Source organism: Taurulus bubalis, assembly GCF_910589615.1.
Source record: "Taurulus bubalis genome assembly, chromosome: 3".
Lineage (NCBI taxonomy): Eukaryota > Metazoa > Chordata > Actinopteri > Perciformes > Cottidae > Taurulus > Taurulus bubalis.
The window spans coordinates 14,223,717-14,241,411 of NC_136591.1; positions in this window are offsets into that span (position 1 = coordinate 14,223,717).

Consider the following 17,695-nt stretch of genomic DNA (forward strand, 5'->3'; position numbering starts at 1 on the left):
TTTCCATGTGTACTTTGATCTCGGGCTCACTCCATCACCAGTGACGTTCACAATGCTGAGGGTTATCTGTGAAAGTGAGATATAATCGCTGCCTTCAAGGCTCACACTGCTGGTTTTGCAAGTGTTTGCCCATTTACTTGACTCTGGTTGTTTCAGTACACCAAGGAATATTAGAAAAAAAAACAGAAAGCCGAAGACAGAGCTACGAAATAGAAGTAATGATGAAGCGTTGGTATTTTTCTGAAATATTAGATTGTGGTAAAATTCCAACTCCAGGGAAACTGAAGCAGGACAATGTTTGAGGAGAGACGTTTTCATTGTAAACTCAGCGTGCCGACTCTTTAAAGACAAAGGAGGGCAAAATGTTGATAATTCAAAGGCCATAAAAAGCAGCTGTCAAACCTGGGATACTGAGGGAATGAGGTTCTGGGGCCGTTGGTAATGCAGGCTGGGGTCTCAGGAGAGTGCAGCCAGTATTTGAATACACGGTGTGGAAGGAGAGAATGTTCTTTCTTTTCTGTTCAGCTCTTTACAGCTTTTCTGATCACATTGGTGTGATGAATGGCAAGTGGTCACACTGTGTCCTCTCTTATGTTTGAACAAGTATGAGTGCAAAACTGTTTCTAGCTTGCAGTGACACTTTCATAAATACATTTAAAAATTAGTAAAACCATGTGAACAATAAACAAGCAGTCCTTTTTGTTTTGTTTTACTTGTCAGAGCAACATGTACAAATTAAAAAAAAAAAACATTTAAGCCAAGCTGTTCTGTAGGTGGAGATTGGACTTCACAATCAAAAAGAACATTAACATGAGTCAGTTACCTGCATGCGGGTGTGGAAGTCCCAGTGTCATAAAGATACTGGGACCGGAGGAAACTCCTCTGAAGGGAGGGGAGGGCATTTGTTTTGGTGTTCTTTATGACAGAGTGAAATATGTGTATTTTCTGAGGGTTGTGGTTGCAATCTGCTATATTTTAGTTTACTTTAAATGTGGGTTATTTCTTAGTCAGAATCAGAATCAGAATCAGAATCAGAAACCGTTTATTGCCAGGAATGTTTGCACAAACGAGGAATTTAGTTAGGCGGAAGGTGCATACATTAGACATTAGACGAGACAAACAACAATCAACGACACCAACAGTGCAATGATGTCTAAATCAGATAAGGATAAAGTGCTCAGACAACAGATAACATTAATATAAGTGTATGTTAAAGTGACGTGTGTGTTAAAGTTAAAGTTAAGTGTATGTGGCATGAGTGTTTAAATATGAAGTGTGCAGTGGAGTGACGGAGGAGAGAAAGGAATAAAAATAAAAATAAATGGTCCGAAAGAATTGTCCGAGAATAGTCCTGTGATGGTAGAGTCAGTCAGTGGGCTCTATTGATGAGCCCGACTGCCGAAGGGAAGAAACTGTTAGTGTGGCGTGAGGTCTTAGTCCTGATGGACCTCAACCTCCTGCCAGAGGAGAGGGGCACGAACAGGTTGTGTCCAGGGCGAGAGCGGTCAGCTGCGATCTTTCTTGCCCGCTTCAGTGTCCTGGAAGTGGACAAGACCTGGAGGGATGGCAAATTGCAGCCAATCACCCTCTCCGCAGAGCGAATGATGCGCTGCAGCCTGGCCTTGTCCTTGGCAGTGGCTGCAGCATGCCAGACGGTGATGGAGGAGCAGAGGATGGACTCAACAATGGCAGTGTAGAACTGCACCATCATTTTCTTTGGCAGGTTGAATTTCCTCAGCTGCCTCAGGAAGAACATCCTCTGCTGGGCCTTCTTAGTGATGGAGCTGATGTTCAGCTCCCACTTGAGGTCGAAATGATAGAGCCCAGGAAGCGGAAGGACTCCACAGTGTCGACGGGGGAGTCACACAGGGTGAGAGGGGCGGGTGGGGCTGCGTTCTTTCTGAAGTCCACAACCATCTCCACTGTCTTCAGAGCGTTGAGCTCCAGGTTGTTCTGGCTGCCGCAGGTCACCAGGTGGTCAGTCTCCAGCCTGTCGGCGGACTCGTCCCCACCAGAGATGAGTCCAATGAGGGTGGTGTCATCCGCGAACTTCAGGAGCTTGACGGACTGGTGACTGGAGGTGCAGCTGTTGGTGTACAGGGAAGAGCAGAGGGAAAAGAACGCAGCCTTGGGGTGAACCGGTGGTGATGGTCCGAGAGCCTGAGACGTGTTTCCCCAGCTTCACGTGCTGCTTCCTGTCAGTCAGGAAGTCTGTGATTCATCTGCAGGTGGAGTCGGGCACGTGCAGCTAGTATATTATGCCAAGGGGACTAGCAGACAATTTACTTATGTGTGTTGTATTTGGCCACTTGTTTCATCACTGCATGTGTGTGCTGTGCACTTTGCTGACATGAATTTAATGACACAATTGATTGATTCAAAGGCGTCATGACTGATCACTGTGTCATTGGTCTTGGGCCTAAACTTTAAGAACTTCAGAAAACTGACTATTATAACACAAATTTCTAATGTATGAGGATTTGTCCTGGCAGGTGCCTTTTCTCAAGTGTATTAAATCATGTGAATCAGTGATAAGAAATATCCCTGGTCAGTAAAAGTCAAACATGCTATATGTTCACAGATCTGCAGTAAAGTGGCAGACTCAAACACTTCATAATGTTTTCTCCACTAGAAGGCCACCCTAGCCTAGAGGAAGCTTCATAATGTTTTCTCCAGGCCACCCTAGCCTAGAGGATACTTCATAATGTTTTCTCCAGGCCACTCTAGCCTAGAGGGCACTTCATAATGTTTTCTTAACTAGAAGGCCACCCTAGCCTAGAGGGTACTTCATAATGTTTTCTTAACTAGAAGGCCACCCTAGCCTAGAGGGTACTTCATAATGTTTTCTCCACTAGAAGGCCACTCTAGTGCGCACACAAATTGAGACACGGGTAACTTTTATGAGATCTGCACTGATGGAGCAGCAGCTATGGTTGGGCGCATTAAAGGCTTCATTAGCAGAGTGAAAGCGAGACTGTTTTTTTAACCGCAAGGCGCTCGTCGCCAAGACTTTACCAGCAGACCTAACTCCTGTGATGTCGTGCGCATGGTTAACTTCGTAAAGACAAGACATCTGAAAAGTCGCATATTTGCATCTTCATGTGAGGAAATGGGAGTGGAGCATAAAGCCCTACTGCGTCCGATGGTTGTCGCGCGGCACAGTGCTGGCCTGTGTGTATGAGCTGCGGGACGAACTAAAAGTGTTTTTGACTGCTGAGAGGTGCGATGAAGCTGCTCGCCAGTGATGAATGATGTGCAAAGCTGGCACACATGGTGGATATATTTCAGCACCTGAATGAAATGAAAAGACAAATGCAAGGCCGAAATGAAAACGTGCTCACTAGCACAGACAAAATAACTCGTTCAAAAGTGCACCTCTGGCAACAACACGTTGAAAGTGCCAATCTTGACATGTTCCCCCTCACCCAGAAATGACACGATGATGTCAACACTGCTGCACTGTGTGAGATAATAGGGAGACACTTACAAACTCTGGAGGAGAAGTTGTTTTTTATTTCCCCTCAACCTCCACTGAATGCCTGATTGGGATAGGGACAACAACTTTGGGAAAGGACATGACTTTGCACGAGCAGGAGGAACTAACTGAGCTGAGACAGGACCGTGGTTTAAAGCTGAGCTTTGCTGATCTATCTTTGGGCAGTTTCTGGTTGACTGTTGCCCCATTCTTGCAAACAGAGCAATTTCAACATTGCTCCTATTTTCCACAACATATCTGTGTGAGATGAGCTTTTTTAAAGAATGGCTGCTATACAAACTAAAAACAGAGAGACTGAGAGCTGTTGAAGAAAGCTTTGAGTTTTTGCGGATATCAGCTCTGTGTTCATCCAAACAGGCCCATGTTACACACTGAGTAAGTATTAAAAAATCAAGAGACAAATTGTCAGCATATATCCTGTATTATGCTACAATGTGACTTTTGTAACTTTTTTGGTTATTGTTGTGCCGCAGGATTTGTTTTATTGCAAAAAAGGTTGAAAAACACTGGCCTAGGGGGTACTTCATCAGGTTTTCTCCACTTGAAGGACACTTTGCTATATTTTCTATACTTCCTATACTTAACCATATTTCCTATATTTTCTTGCACATTGGGCCTCTGTAGAAGGCACACTATGATGTTTTACTTAACATAGGGGCATCCAAGACGACACTTCTGCTGCATTTTCTTCTTGAACTGTGAGTCCATCAGTGCTGGAGTGTATGATACAATTTTAGCATCAGGATTTGAATCTTCAAGCAGTTTAACGATAATGATGATCGTTATATTTATGTGTGCTGAAATATCCAGATAATGTAATGCCTATTGATCACTTTGAATAGAATAGAATTACATTTGTATCTAGTCATTCATGCATTAAATCTTTTGGAGTACACTTAAATGTAACATTCAGAAATACTTTATGCTTACTTCATTATACTTCAAATACATTCACAGTTTGATAAAACATAATATATAATCTATCCTATGAGCCGAATAAGCTCAGTCGACTCCAATATAGATTCTACATAATATAGATATACATTCTAAATATAGAGAAAACATGAACAGCCCACTGCATGATATAGGCATCTATGGAAACACTCTGAGGGAGTGCCAATCAGCTGATGAATCACTGATCTTTGTACCAATATACAACACACTTCTCCTACACATCAACTTAGCAACAAACTGGGTGTGGCTCAGAGATGTCCATGAGTATTTAAACCAAGCGCATCTGAAAATACATATCATTTGAATTGTCATGGCTATGTCTTATTGATGCCTTACTAAAGAGAGGCATTGTGGACATATATTTCCTAAAGTCACTTAAATACTCAAGAAGAGTTGGGATACCTTGTAAATGATACATCATTTTTTCATGGTTGTGTTCATGTATGAGACTACTCAACCCACATGGAAGTGGAGCTTGGGTCATCATTCTTGCATGTCATGGTAATACATTTATTGCCAGCAATTAAGGGCATTTTATTGAATAGTACTTTAAATTTTGTGTCGGCCCTAGAAAAAGGAGTTTGGGAAAGTACAGTATTTTGGTTGTGTCTCTAATAAAGCCCATATAGTGGTATGAGTTCACACAGTGTCTCTGTTTTGCATCAAAGTACACCTTTGATGTAAGTATAATATACTGTTATTCATCGTGTGAGGTCTCTCTGGTGTACATTGGGTTTATCATAGTTTATCATTTCAAAGAAAATTATTTTAATATTGGGATGGGCAGAGTTGTGGGTCCTTAGTTTGAGGTTCTTTTAATTTATTTATATAATGTTGGGTAGTTTCATCACATTCTATAAGATCATTATGTTTTTGTGTCTTAAAAGTAAACTGTTTAGAATCACCATTTGTGTTTTGCTTCACAATGCCGAGCAAATAAAAGGGAATAAACTGTCGATTCACAGCATATTCCTTCAGTTTTTTGTTGCCCTAGATTAGAACATCAGTGACCATTCTTAGGTGACCATTCTGCAGTTTTCGTTTTTCGCTATACGTGTCACTTGTAAATTGAAAATCAAAACGAATGTTTCGTTGTAATCACTGGCTGCGATGGCCGAGTGGTTAAGGCGTTGGACTTGAAATCCAATGGGATCTTCCCGCGCAGGTTCGAACCCTGCTCGCAGCGAATTTTGCCATAATTTTGCTTGAACACGGAATTTACAGTTATTCTAGTAGCTGTATAAATTCTTGAATGGTTAGTGAATATTCGCTCACATACATTCTGTAGGTAAAAAGTCGTTAACAAACGTCCATACAACATGGATGAAATGGTTGAAATATGAAATATGAATACAAAGCACTGCGATATATAATCTTCCTGTTTGAACAAAAGGCACCGCTGGGATTCGAACCCAGGATCTCCTGTTTACTAGACAGGCGCTTTAACCAACTAAGCCACGGCGCCGCCCATGCCGCGTTCGTGATAAAATACATTATATATGACAAGTAGATGCATACGTGATGCTGTGTTGTATTTTCGTGGTTGCATATTTATTAGCACGCACTCTTGTTAGAGCCTCGGTTTGACTGTCACATCAGACAGACTTGAAATAGATCGCATTCTGATTGACTGGCTCACAGTGATAGTTGTGTAGTTACCATATGATACCAAAGAGAGGCGCTAACAAGCCATAACATTAACATTTGAATGATTTGCAGAAGTCTGTAATGCCATCAATATAACCAGATTGATGATCATGGAAGCCTTGGCAACAGTATGTGTGAATCAAGTCAAACCTCCTGATGAAGACCATGAGACAATCTTGACAATTTAGCTGGATTATGAGATTATTTTGTCGCACATACTTTTACGACCCTTAGTGTTCAAGGTGTTCACATTCCCACTCCACCTACAGATGATGCTTACCTAATAATGTATTTTATTCTATTTAAAAATATATATATATATATATATATATATATATATATATATATATATATATATATATATATATATATATATATATATAAAACAGACTATTGTTACAGACAGCACTGCACAAACATGTTTTATGAATCGCAGAGTTGCATCATTTCAAAAATCCCACCCTTACACAATCCACAATAACTCAAGGAAAGTGAGATCAAACCTTCACTGACTACATTAAGTCATTATGAGTGCTCAAAATGTTCTAAATTCCAGACATTTCTCATAAATAGAACACACATATTTTCTCCTGTGTGTAACTTTCATTATCCATGAGCTACTTCCTGTTACTAATCACCCCCAAACCACCAGGCCACTCATCTTCCTCCTCTCTAACCACATTCAGTCTATTGTTGGAACATTCCTTGTTTGGAACGCACACTTGAATAAGCTTCATAGTGTCAAATATACATCTGTATTTAAATTGCACATGTTTGTTTAATATATACTGCACGCTCTGTGATTGTCATCATCCATACGCATGCAAATATATGATGTTCTGGCAGCTTCTATCAGAAATCACATTACACTCAGGAAAGCTGCTGTTGATGTCAAACTGAGAACCCACAAACTTTTGTTTTATTTTATTTGTCTAATTCCCTGTTTTATTTAGGCATTTACCTGTTGTCTCTCGTGTCAGAGTCTTCACTTAATAATACAATAATAAAAGCATACAATAATAAAATCATGATAGTGAAAAAAGACAAATCTAAAAATATTAAAAAATATATTCAGATAGCTATCTAGTTAGAATTTCCTGAGGGGGTCTGTGTTTGGCGGGGACGAATTATGGATACGAACCATAATTCTGTGAAAAAACATGTTGGAATTCAATCATTTAACTGGATTGTGAGCCATGTTAGTGATTCAAAGGGCCGAGTGCAGGCGCATGTTTAGTCATTTCCCATCACACCTAGCATGAACTGGAGTTTAAGGATGGGTTCTTGCAAACGTGTATCAGCTAACAACCTAAATGTAAAATAAAGCGTGTTTTCCTTCACAGCAGATGATGAGTCAGATTCGTCAGACATCATTTGTCATGTTAAAGCATGGAGAAGACATTAAATTAGACACGCCATGTTTCTGACTCATCTTTACATCATGCTGTGACCCACGTCCTCATCACCCATCCTTCTACTCTACATTTTAAGGACGTTATTGAGCGGCTCTCCGCACCCCAATGACCCAAAACATTTCTACCGTTTACCTACAATTCATTTCACTTGCCAGATCAAATTAAGTGCAAGTTATGTAGGAAGCTCCCAGGAAATCTTGAGCACACATCTTGATTAAAAAAAGAAGAACGTTCAGAAAGTTTCCCTTTAAAGCTGCAATTTGTAACTTTATAAAAAAAATAACTTTTTGGCGTTTTTGCTCAATCTCAGTCGAGGATTGTATAAAGCAGCTATCAATCACAGCCCGTGAACTCCGATCAAAGTGTCAAACGATTTCTCAGATGTTTTTTGAAACTTATTTTTAGTTACTGTTTCACTGTAAAATTTAAAAGTTTGTGAGCCAAAACCAAGCTCCGTCCACCGACCTGAGCGAACATCCTCATCGCAGCTTTAACTGAAAGCATGACTTCAAAAACGTTTTTGAATTCTGTTTCTCTAAAGTAGTTAAAGGAAATATGTTTTGTTATTTTGACAGAGGCTTCATATTAGTATATTAGATGTATAATGAAGTCCATATTACATATTAATATACTCGTAATGTTTGTCGTCCAGTCGCTGACAGTAGAATGAAGAGGGGAGGGCGGACACACACCACACAAACACACACGCACGCACACACACACACACACACACACACACACACACACACACACACACACACACACACACACACACACACACACACACACACAGCTGGATTTGATTTCTGGTGCTTCACATACTTTTTCCCCCCTCATCTCTTCCTTCTCTTTGTCTGTCCGTGTGTTGCTCATATGGATCGTCAAGGGAGCAGGAAGTGGTTATAAGGTCACAGAGGGATCCTCCTAAAGAAAAGCCCTGCATGGGAAAAAATGAGTAAGATTTTAAAAATAAATGCAGCTCCACACAGTTTTTCCACGTCAGGCCTTGGGGGAACGAGCATGCCCCTGAGTGACGATGCTAACACATATCCTACAACCAGCAGCAGCCGAATCTGTGCCCCTTTTGTTCCGAGTCGCTGTCCACTGCTCTTTCGTGATTGTCGTAAAGCTATCACTTTACTGGAAGTGTGCAGCGTTTTTGTCGAGCCAAACTGTGAATGGAGCGAGTGGAAGAATGTGCTCTGGGTCGAGCCTCGACTTGCAATGACAACTCTGGAGGGGTTGAACCTTCAGCGGTCGGTGCGCAGGGGGAGATGGGAAACCCAGCGGGGGAAAGCTGACTGAGGGTGAAGGGGCATGTTGGTCATGGTCCTGTGAGGAGTGAGTCACTGCCGGGAGGCGTATGCAAGTCTGTGGCGTTTATGGTTTTGTATTTGTATTACATTTTTCATAAACATGTAATTCAAAGTTAAGCTATGGTCCAGTTGGAATATTCAATAATATTCAGTTTGGTGCCTCCAAAAAAGTGTATTTTCCACATTGTTCCTCTACATGATGCCCCAAAAGTGGTGTTCTAAGAGATCTTTTTCCTACTCTGAGATAAATTCTGGTTCTAAAAAAAAATCTAAATTTGCACTGCCGCTTCTCTGATTGAAGGATGACCATGCTCCCCACTGAGCCACAGTCACCCCAAAGGTAAACCCGTGCATACTGCTGGACACATCAGCTTAATAGTTTTTGACTACTGACTAATATGGCACGCAAACAGAGCTAACAGCTAACAAAGCTAACAGCGAACAGAGCTAACAGCTAACGGAGCTAACAGCGAACGGATCTACCAGCGAACAGATCTAACAGTGAACAGAACTAACAGCTAACAGAGCTAACAGCTAACGGAGCTAACAGCTAACGGAGCTAGCAGCTAACGGAGCTTAAAGTGAACAAAACAAAACCCCATCAGAACTGACTGATCTGTTTCTGTTTTTATAAGCGGTTTGTTGAAGTATTTAAGCAGTGTAAAGATATTCGTATATTTGTGTGTGAAACTACCCAATGAACACTCAGGAAATCCCTAACGACCTACCCACCCACATACGCTGCAAAGATTCACTGGTTTTTATTCAGACAAACAACACACTTGCAGTGTACTAAAACAATTAACACTGTCCACAGAGAGATGGCAGCTCTGCTCCGCTCAGCTGTTGCTACTCGACACACGACCATGCGCTGGTAAAGAGTACACAGTACACACATACACACATACAGAGTGCATAGTACACACATAGATACAGAGTACATATGTTGTTCTTGTTCTGAAAACTGTTCTTGAAAAAATTAAACTGAAACATGCACATTGTGTAAACATTGTAAATAGTTTGTTTTTCTATAAAACATATTTTGACTCAAATATATAGTAAATATTTTGTTTGAAAACAAAAACTGTTGTAATATTAATGTTTCATGTGCACACACCCCATGAAGCATGATCTGGAGTATGAAGTCATTTCTTAGTCCCGAGTATGTTGCAAATGGAACTTATTGACTTGCAACAGTGATCTAAAAGCTAAATTCAGAGGCACAAGGAAAACCAGACATGACTGGACCATTTATGAGAGAATTGCCTCCATCCTTCCCTGAGCAGACAAAAATGATCAGTCGGGTAATGTACCTTTTTGGAAGCACATATCTGTGAGAAAACTTTCTCGACTATGAACTTTAATAAATGCAAGTACAGGTCCAGGCTTAGTGATGTACTCAAGGTTTTTACTGTGACCTGGGTCAGGGTTTCACTATGACCTGGATCAGGGTTTCACTGTGACCTGGATCAGGGTTTCACTGTGACCTGGATCAGGGTTTCACTGTGACCTGGATCAGGGTTTCACTGTGACCTGGATCAGGGTTTCACTGTGACCTGGATCAGGGTTTCACTGTGACCTGGTTCAGGGTTTCACTGTGACCTGGTTCAGGGTCAATGTGATCTGGTTTAGGGTCAATGTGGCTCAGCTGTGTGAGCAGAAGCGCTGCCAGGTGTCTGGCAAGAAATAGAATAAAGTACAAATGTATTCAGGTTTTGCATTTGTTGGTTCGGTGCAGTTTCAATAAGTTATTTAAAAAAATAAAATATATTTGCACTGTTAACAACTATTATAAAAATATATAGAAACTGCTGGTTGCCTTTTTTATGACGAAAATATGTTTTGAATGTAAAAAAAAATATATATTTTATAAAGAAAAAAAATATATATTTTTTTTTTTTCTTTTATTCATGTTCAATCTGATTGTTGGATAGGCGATAATTTGGGCGCTCTGGTTTCTGCCTACTGGCCAGAACTGCTGCCAACCAGTTTGTGGGAATGATTGTGTGATGTGATGACTGTTTGATGTGCAGAGTGAAGCAGGTGTGTGTACGTTCAGATGTACCAGAGATATGTGTGTTTAGGTGCGTGTATGTGTGCAGACGTCTGGCTCGGTGAAATGAGGTGAAATGAGGTGACCTCTTTTTATTTATTTTTATGTATTTATTTTCCTATACTCTAGGTGGGTGTACAGTGGGAGGGGTGGGTGGGGTGGGTATGTTGTATGTTTGTATATGTCAAGAAAAAGATGGAAGTGTCAGTTGAAATGCATGTTTGTCATGTTATGTGTCTACCGACATTTCCAAATAAAAATAAATCTACACAAAACAAATATTGCGCTTTCTGTGTGGCCCTCCGATGAGATCACAATACCAACGGTGGCCCCAAGCCGAATTGAGTTTGAGACCCCTGAGCTAGAGAGTCTTTTGTCTAATCAGGTCCACTTATGTAACACTGTTACGAGTCACCGGGAGACACAACAGCAGCAGCCGTGCTGTGGTGGAGCTCGAAGGTGGAGTCAGTGACGAAAAATAAATAAGCCAAATGAGGGAGTATCTTTTGGGAGAATGCTGCTCATCCAACGGCTTTTAACTTCCAGTGTGCACTTGTGTAAACACAAACATATACACAGACACATTGTTTGACTCAGTTATAACCACATCTCCTGGTTCCTTAATGTGAGAGGGGAGGTGGATATCAAAAAATATGAATCTGACATCTTTGTAATGTTGGAAGTTGGTTCTCTGTGGAAAAAAAAAAAGAAAATGTCCCATTTCAATTGTGCCTGGTAATACATTTGTTTGATAAAATAACATGTCTGAGCAATGACCACAAATTAGCCAACACCTTCAGATTAAGATATAGATATGAGCCAACATGACCGACATGTTACAAACACACTTCAGACTTTGTCTTTTGATTTGTCATCTGTCTGTATTTCTGTATTTCTGTACCTCCAACCACAAACACATCCACTCCATGACCAAGCTCTTTAGCACTTCACATTAAATCATTAACTGCACTTTTTTCATGTGATTTGGTTCATTGAAATGATGCCCTTAATTACATACTGAGACCATTTAATAAAGTGCCCTTTCCCCCTCCTGTGGTTAGGGTTAGATGTGTCATTAGGTGAGGAATAGGGTTGGGTTAGAGGTGAATGAATAAGCGTCTTCAGTGGAAAGTTCTCTTACGTAATACGGATGTACTTGTATGTTTGTTTACCTGGGCCCACTGGGTCCAAGAGCTCCAGACTATTTGTTTTGTCTTTTTGCAAGACCATGTTATCAAAGTTACGGGAGATGAGGGTGCTGGGCTGAAAAACAGACTCATGGGTGGTGAAAATGTGGTGAAAACAGACGGTGAGTCACTCTCTTTTGCAGGTAGGGAGGAAAGGGTGGGGTGGAGGTAAGTGAGCACATGGTGTGCGATACATTGATTTATATTGAAAGCATTTCTGCTTTGTGGGAAAACCAACGGTGAGGAGAGAAAAGACCAAACAGAGGCCTCCTCAACAGAACCATTGGTCTTTGGGTCTAGATCTTAAATCTTTTACACATTATCACATTACATTTCATTTAGCTGACGCTTTTATCCAAAGCAACTTTCTGCTGTCCTGATATGAATGGGGAGTGAATTCAACCATGAGTGCAAACCTCAGAACAACAAGAATAAGTGCATTCAACCAAGAATAAGAAAAATGTAGTTTGCGACGGAAGATGTAAAGACTTTCTGCTGTCCTGATGTCAATGGGGAGCTCATTCCACCATTGAGGAGCCAGGACAACAAATAGTCGTGACTTTGTTGAGTGTTTAGCACGCAGTGACGGAGATACAAGCCGATTGGCAGAAGCCGAGTGGAGCAAACAAGCTGGGATGTACAATTTTACCATGTCCTGGATGTAGATTGGACCCGATCTGCTCGTAGCACGGTACGCAAGTACCAATGTTTTGAAGCGGATGCAGGCAGCCACTGGGAACCAGTGAAGGGCGCAGAGGAGCGGGGTAGTGTGGGTGAATTTCGGGAGGTTAAAGACAAGTCAAGCTGCTGCATTCTGGATGATCTGTAAAGGTTGAATGGCATTAGCAGGTGGGCCTGCCAGGAGGGAGTTATAGTAGTCAAGGCGCGAGATGATCAGAGCCTGGACGAGAACCTGTGCCGCCTTCTGAGTGAGAGCGGAAGGAAAAGGAGTTCAGTCTTGTCAGGGTTAATTTTCAAATATTGAATGGTTTAGGTCAAAAGAACTGACTTTTGGTTTCACAAGGGACACAAACACAGGGCCCCGGGACTTGGTCTCCGTGCCCAAACTACCCAACCCAAGAAATACAACTTCCTTTAGTGCATTTATGTTCACATTCTCCATCACTTGCACATGCTCAAATGGTTCCTGGAAATGTTTGTGCTGCTTGTTTTGTGCATACACCATGGCAATCCAAGGAAGGGCTGTGTGGATCTAGGCCAAGTCCAGATCGGGGCCAAGATGCCAAGTCCAGTGTGTGTTATCTGTGAAATCACTACAGGCCTTATCTAGATGTATGCTTGTTATGGGGCAGGTACGGGAGGAGTTTCGAACTCTTTGTGTTTTGTCTGGTTTTATGGGGGGGGGGGGGGGGTCAGCAAGAACTGGCCAGGTTATGTAAGTGTGCATGTCTCGATTAATGCAAGTGTGTTCACAAATGCATGTGCCAATTTTCTGTCTGTACTTTTGGTCTGGTTCACCATAACCTCACCCACTTACTCACTCTAACCACATGCAGGTTAACACAGGCCAAACAGTAGAGTTTCCATTCCTCTTTCCTTTCAACTCCTACTTTGTGGTTCACCATAAGAGATCGTACGGTACATTCTGTTGCTTACACACGGCCGTCTTCCAGCATGGTTCTGCTCAGAGCAAGGGAAAGATTATGTAATAAAGTTAGGAATTCTGACAGGATGAAGTGCTCCTTTATTAGTTGAATTCTCCAACGTCTCAAGTTAAATAAACTAATTAAAAAGCCTCTTGGATCAGCTGGAAAATACATCGCCGCAAAGCCAAAATCAGAAACATCATATATCATAATAAAACACTGACAGGAAAAATTATAATTTGTACTTTTGCTGACAACAGTTACAATGTTTCGGAGCATATCTATTGCCTCCACACGGCTCTCAACACTAGGACGGCTGAGCTGGCAGCTCGAAGCTAACTGTGCTAACAGGTGCAACGTATGTTAACAGTGCTGATGGGGCTAACCGTGTTTAGCTGAGGGGGAGCTGTGGGTGGGTGCTACGCTTCCGTGACACAGATGTTTCCAAGTCGGGAGTATTTTTAATGTGTGGTATTAGTACTTTTACTGATGTAAAGGATCAGACTACTTCTTAACTGGATCAACATTTCAGCTGCAGCACTTACTTTTCATGCTGAAATGGCAGCTCACGTTGCACCTGCATGACAAAATATGAGTTACAATAAGTGTGAACAAAACGGGGGGCCAAATCTGAAGATGAAAACTCTGCATTAATGCCTCCTAATAATTATAAGAGTTCAGAGGGATATTCAACAGGTGGAGAATCCTGTCAAGGATGTAGGATTTAGCATGAGATACACGTGGCCTTATCATAGACTGGCTTAGTTTCAGAATACATACAATACATGGCTATCGTCTGTCCATAAATCATCAAAACAACAATGTATTTCAGGAAATAGCCTAAGGATAAATGCATTGTGAAAAGCCTGTCACTCAGTGGGGAGCTGCATGTGAGACCATTGGCTGGTCAAAGTAAACTATGGTCTCGGCCAGCCTGAAAGTGTCGCCTATGGCGCCACCAGTTGGATGAATGTCAGAGAGGAGGAAGAAATATTGTATCACATATGCCCAATCTAGTTTTGAAAGTCTGTGACAGATATGTTTATAGGGCATTATAACAAATACAATAGGTTCATGAGTATGATATATTCTCTTAATATAGAGCTGGTCAGCTGTAAATACATCTACATTAGTTTTCCTTAGTTGGTGCAGGGGTCATTTACTATTTTGGCATGTATTATAACAATGTCAAATCTATTTTTGTTTGTTTTAGCCAATTTTAATCATTTAAGTTAATATTTGTTTTATTAATTTGGTTAATACTTCAGTTTTGTTTTGATTATGACAAAAAAATGTTTGATTTGATTCCATTTCAATTCACAAATTGAATGTTTTTGTAGTTTCACTTTCTATTAAGAGTGATAAACTTTCATAATTTGGAAACTCTTGCCACACAGTGGGCTGTTGGGGTGAACTCAGCAGCATGAATAATGCTCCAGTTCGCTCAGGTCATTCTTTGTCATGGAAAGCATCTGTCGCTGTTATCAAGAATGAATGTGTCATTTCAACAAAATATTTTACTGTGAGATGATGCATTTACCGGTCACAGCAGCAGCTTTCCCCCTCACGACTGTGTTGTTATCAACAACACACAGCCCACTTGAACTTCCCTTTCTTCTTTTAATAGGAATGCTGTCTATGATGACTGTGTTCCTTTGGACATACCACAAGAACTAGTAAAGACTAAAAGAAGGTTTAGAAAATTGGAGATACATGATCACTGATTGGTCTGGTAGTCAGTCCTTTAAGTGACACCAATACCAATGGGGTACTTCATTCATTACTCATCAGTGTGTTCCACTGACGGCATTGTCGCAAAACGATAATGACCAGCATGCCCTTATATTGAACAAGAAAACACAGCAAACATGCACTATGGATGAAGTGGTGCCCAAACCAATGAAATACACGCAATGCAATACCTCATCGGCTACCCTACCCGGAAGAAAACCTTCTACGTGCTGGCACCTAGACTTGAGTCCGATCCTGCGCTTCACCTACGACCACAATACCATTCTTTTCAATGTTTTCCAACATACCACACTCCAAAGAATGTCCAAAACAAATAAGATAACCTTCGTTCTCAGTCTCTGCTGGGATGTCAGGAAGTGACTATCTCGGCCCCTTGATTCACTTCCTGTTTTACTCCTAAGAGGCATGTGCTGTCGTCTGATGTGATATGTCAAAACCTGGACTGGTTCTGTTTCTGTTAAACGTCTGCTTCTTAAGGCTAAAATGGTGAGAAAAAGATGCATTGACAAATTGAACCACCTTATTGTGGATGCACTCTCAGGTTACATTTATAACATTTGTGAAAGTGACCAAATGGCCCATATTGTAATTTCTCAGCAATTATTGGATGGATCGCCATTACTTTTGTACATACATTCATGTTCCTCAGAGGATGAATCCTAATGATTTGGTGAACTTCTAGCTCCAGGAGCAGTGTTTTACCTCACTGCTCCGCTTGTCCCTGTTGGGAGCCAACATTGACACCTCGCTGCTGGAGGCCAAGGCTGTTTTGTTGGGCCCACCGCAGGGAAGAGAGTCCGAACCAGGACCATGGCGGTCAGACTCTCAGACCCTGTTGCAGTAAACTGAGAAGTTTACTAAAGGGATTCTGGTGCTTTCCTCCACAGGGACCGCCGAAATCAACACAAAAGCTATTTCTAAAGAACTTATAGAATTATCACTCCATATGCCAGTGTAAAATTTGGTCGCACTATATTATTGATAAATATTACAAAAGAATATTATTTTTAATTAGAATTACAAAATACATTTTCAAAGGCTCTAAAATGTTACTTATTTGTCATTAAATTTTTAATATATTTTCCAGTGCTGCACGGTGGGGTAGTGGCTAGCACTGTCACCTCACAAGAGGGGTCAGGGTTCGATTCCTGATCCCGAGCGGTCCTTCTGTGTGGAGTTTGCACGTTCTCCCTGTGATAACATGGGTTCCCTCCAGGTTCTCCAGCTTCCTCCGCTTAGGTTAATTAGAGGCTATAAAAATTGCCCGTTGCCCGCGACCCTAAATAGGATAAGCGGTTTGGAGAATGGAATGGAATATCATTTTCAATCATAATTCATCATCCACCTTGCTGGAAAAGTATCTACATTCAGTTCTACAAGGACTATGTTTCACTACATTCTCCCATTCGTAATTTAACTTCTTAAAATCACGAGTTTTCACTTTCAACTTTCTCTATATTTAGATTTTTTAAATATAGAGAACGGTGATAGACACATATACTGTATGTGTCTATCACCGTTGTAGAGAAAATATGGTTCTGGAAGTTGAAGTAAGGAAATGGCACGGAGCTCATGGAAGTAGAAGGAGAGGGAACCCATTCCGCTAACCTGACTATAACACACTGAAAATATACACCAAAACAGAAAAAAGACAACATGTGACAAGTGTGTCATCAGACCAGTCTGAACTGGTGAGTTCTGATTTGCATTAGCTCCTAGGTCTCGCATTGCAGCAATCTCTTATAGCTGACTATTACTTTTTTTTACATACAACCGAGAAACTTCCACCCATTTGGGTGGAACATCCACCCAAATGACCCAGAAACACATGACCAACAAATAGTGTCAGACTCCCGTGTTTGCAGTTTTTATCTGATGTTGTTTCCATGTTATTTGTAAAACGTGACATGTTTGCAAGACGAGACTTCAGCAATTAAATATCTTATTGCTGAGACAAATCAAAACTCAACAGTTTAGACTAGTCCAATGAGACACATGTTGTCTTTTTTCTGTTTATGTTTCAGTGTATATTTTTCTTATTTTTTCAAGTGCATCTTTTTTTAAGGTGCATCTTTCAGGTGCAACACTTAAATACACAATATGTAATAATTGTGTTCAGTGTCAGACAGTCAAAACCTTAAGGCTAAAAGGTCAACTAGGGAAACAGGGGATTCCCTCTCCTCTTACTCACATCATGTGCTCGCTGCCCTTTCATTATTTCTTCACTCGTTTCCGCTGCAACATACGTATATGTCTTTTTTACCGTGA